The sequence below is a fragment of the Megascapheus bottae genome, chromosome 8 (genome assembly GCF_031878675.1).
Source record: "Megascapheus bottae isolate mThoBot1 chromosome 8, mThoBot2.hap1, whole genome shotgun sequence".
Taxonomy (NCBI): domain Eukaryota; kingdom Metazoa; phylum Chordata; class Mammalia; order Rodentia; family Geomyidae; genus Megascapheus; species Megascapheus bottae.
The window spans coordinates 51,248,594-51,252,379 of record NC_143516.1 but is presented as its reverse complement, the minus strand read 5'-3'; the positions used below and the strand labels follow the sequence as shown (position 1 = coordinate 51,252,379).

At 33.9% G+C, this 3,786-nt stretch overlaps 1 non-coding gene across 1 annotated transcript; it reads right to left on the bottom strand.

Annotated features, from left to right (window-relative positions):
* Positions 1-971: 971 nt before the first annotated feature.
* LOC150059928 (U6 spliceosomal RNA) lies at positions 972-1,074 on the bottom strand. The gene has a single exon (XR_016536521.1). It is a non-coding gene; the product is annotated as a U6 spliceosomal RNA (small nuclear RNA).
* Positions 1,075-3,786: the final 2,712 nt, after the last annotated feature.

Here is a 3,786-nt window from a genome sequence, read left to right as displayed (position 1 = left end):
ATCGAGGGGTTACAGTTATCTTTGACAGACAGAAAGTGCATTACTTCTCACACATTGATATCCCTTATGTTTTTGTCCGCATTTCCCTCCCACCAGCCATTCTAATTTCTTCTTTAGAGAAGACTCTCTTTAAGTCTTTGGCCCATCTTTTAATGGCATGATTGTTTCTTTGCAGATTAGTTTGGGAGTGATTCAATTTTTTGAGCTGTTGATATATTCTAGATATAAGGCCTTTGTCTGTTGTGTGGTTAGTGAAGATCTTCTCCCACTTTGGGGGCTTTTTATTTGTCTTGCTAGCTATGTCCTTTGCTATAATAAAGCTCCACAGTTTAATGTACCCCACTTATCCAAACTTTCTTTGCTTTGTTGTGTTTCTATGTTTCATTAAGAATGTTTCAACCTCAGCCAGAGAGACCTAGTGTATCTCCTATTCCTTCTAGTAAGTTTTCAGTGAATGTACTTTTACCTCCAGGTCTTTGATCCATTTGGAGTTAATCCTGGTGTAGAGTGACATAGAAGGATTCAACTTTAGTTTTCTGAAGGTGCTTAATCAGTTCTGCCAGCACCACTTGTTGAAGAGACTGCCTTTCTTCCATTCTATTTTTTTAGCCCCCTTTTCATAGATTAGGTGGCCATAGGTCTGAGGGTTGATTTCTGGTCTTAAGTTCTATTCCATTGGTCCTCAGGCCTGTTCTTGTGGCAGTAATATACTGTTTTGGTTTCTATAGCTCTGTAATAAAGTTTGGTATTGATATTCCTCCAGCACTTTTCTTTTGGCAAAGAATTTTTTTTATTCCATGTGAAATTTTGGATTGCTTCTTCTATTTCTTTAAAGAATGACATTGGGATATTGATGGGTATTGCATTGAATTTGTAGATAGCCCTTGGTAAGATTGCTATTTTCATGATGTTAATTCTTCCTATCCAGGAGCATGAGAGGTTTTTCCATTTCCTCAGTTTTACTTTAAAAGAAAAATATGGAACACTTCACAAATTTGGGTATCATCCTTGAGTAGGGGCCATGGTAATCTTCTCTGTATCATTCCAATTTTAGTATGTGCTGCCGAAGGGAGTACATGATTGTTGTTCTTAATATACTATGTGAAGCTATTTCTTATTTATTCTTTTCCCCTTAAGGTTTTTCTGATGTTGAGGATTTGTGGTATAAAGCCAGTTCTGGCAGACACGCCTGTGAAACTTTTGCTGTTGAGCTTGGGGTTGTGGAGCGTGACATCAGGGCCTAGGCTCTGTCTCTAAGTTTTTCTGCTTATGTCTAGAATGCTATCACCCTCAAGCCACAGCTCCATTTCTGATTTTCTGGCATTTAAATGCATATAAGATTCTCATGGACTTCTCTTCTGGAGTTGGCCTCAAACCACAACTCCTATCTCAATCTACTGAGTAGCTAGAATAACTTGAGTAAGCCACCGGAGGTCAACTCTGTGCAGTACTTAGGGCCAATTCAGAAGAGGAGCTACGGCAAGGGGTAAAGTGTTTGTTATCCTTGAGCACAACAGCTCACAGTGCCCAGACCTTGAGTTCAAGCCCCAGGCTGTTAGAAACAATCAAACATACCAAACAAAATAAGGAAATACTATTTTCTAACTATATTTTTAATTAGAGGGTATACTTAGATTCTGTTTGCTTTAGAAATAAAATCATAGGATTAACTGCCACATAGAGAAAAAATAATAGTAAGCATCAACTCTCCATCTATTCAGATATAACTACACATAGTACATTTAAAAAAAAAACACACATAAAAGTCTCTTGTTTCCATATCTTGGAGTTCTATCATTAGTCATATTACCAATACTCCCTTTCACTGGCAATGTACTATAAACTACATTGTTTTTCTTTAAAATGTTATACTTTGAGAACTGGGGCTACGAATCATGTTTTCAAGTCGATGACTTGCAAGGATGATGCTCTTAGTTCAAACTCTAGTATTGAATGTCCCCCAAAATGAGGAAAATATCTTGTTCATTACTATGTCATTTAATACCTACTGTTCAATTTATAACAGCCATTTTATTTAATAGCAACTTAAGCTTTTGTCCATTACAATATCATTTAATTCCAGTTTCTCTTTATAATTGTTTCACTCAAATGATATGCTTTATCACCTATTGTGCAAATTACTTCGTTGTCCCTTTATTTCTATAGATTTTTTAAAAAAGAATTTTCCTAAGGTGGGTGCTGATGGCTCATATCTGCAGTGCTAACAAACTAAAACATACATAAAACACTCTAAAATTAATGTAAAAGAGAACATAGACATGGAATTCTTGTTGTGCTGAATCTGAATTATACTGAGAAACTCTGATGGAATATCTTCTCTGTGTATGTAAATGTGTGTGTGTATTACACACAAATGTGACTTTATGAAATAACAGAAATCTAAATAATTAGTAATTTTTATGCCATGTTACTTATTTGGATGATAGAACTTTTGAAAAATTTCCTTCTCTGACTTAATATCCACTTATTTACTGTAATAAAATAATTTTCCTTTAATTTTATACAAATTATTAACAGAAAAAATATGATTTGCTTTCATAATTAGTGTAATTTAGCAAAATCTGAACACAGCTTGTTTCTGTTTTTGTATGCACAGCATAAATATAACAGAATAAGGCATTTTCAGTGGCATAGAAATCCATCTCAAAAGTCAATGCCATGCTTCAGCCAAGCTCAACAAGCCTTATTTTCTTGATTTGGCTCTTTACCCTCATGAATATCATGAACCACATGAGCAGATGATTTAACAGGCAAAAGAATATGCCCATTAAGAAAAAAGATATTTTTAGATTCAACTGCCTGTCCACTAGTTAAAGTGCTGACAAGCAGAACACACATTGAACAATATAATGTCAATGTCTGTAGTGAAATGAAGTTTTCTAACTTTAGTGGGATTGATTGATGTATAATAATGACACTTGCAAAGGTAGGGATATGAGCCATTAAAAGTACCACAGAATTTCTATGTGTATCAAGATTGTTAAAGCTCAAGGAAGATGTCTCTATCAAGACAAAATCAACTAGTCATGTGATTTTGAATGTTTAATAGTGTATTGATCTTTATTATAGCAGAGAATGTCACTTATGCAGAACATAAGAGTTTATGATAGAATTTTCTTAGATAGTGAAAGAATAGTGGAGAATCTTACAATATCAAGTACTCAAGCATAGGACATTAATGACATTGTAAATCTGACATACACTATTTACATGGAAACTTGCAAAAATTAAATAATGACACCGATGTTGTCTGAGTAGAAAATAATCCTTCATGTCAGAAAAATGTGATCTACTATATTCTTTTAAATTACATTACAAACATAGTGATCGTTTTTCAGAAAGTCAGTGGAAAAAGGCCTATACACAGCAATATTGTCCTCAAATATTATTATAGGAACATAAACAATACAAATAGTTTATCTTAGTAGCTGTAAGTTTACATTTATGGAGTTTAAAGCTTCAGAAATAAACCACCACTTTTCAGAAATAAAGAAATCATGCTGAATCAAAACTAAACAGAATTATAAGTTTTCAAAACAATTGCTATGTTCAAATGTTACTTGAATTCTAAATTGTATTTTTGAAGAAATGTGAAAGTGGTTTAAACTTCAGCTAAATCACAAAAAGCAATCACCTGGGTAAGGAAACAAATTACGAATAGAGTTCTATATTTTTATTCAGTCGGGCTCAGTGACTAATGCCTGTAATCTTAACTACTCAAGAGGCTGAGATCTGAGGATTAAGGTTCAAAATCATCCCGGTACA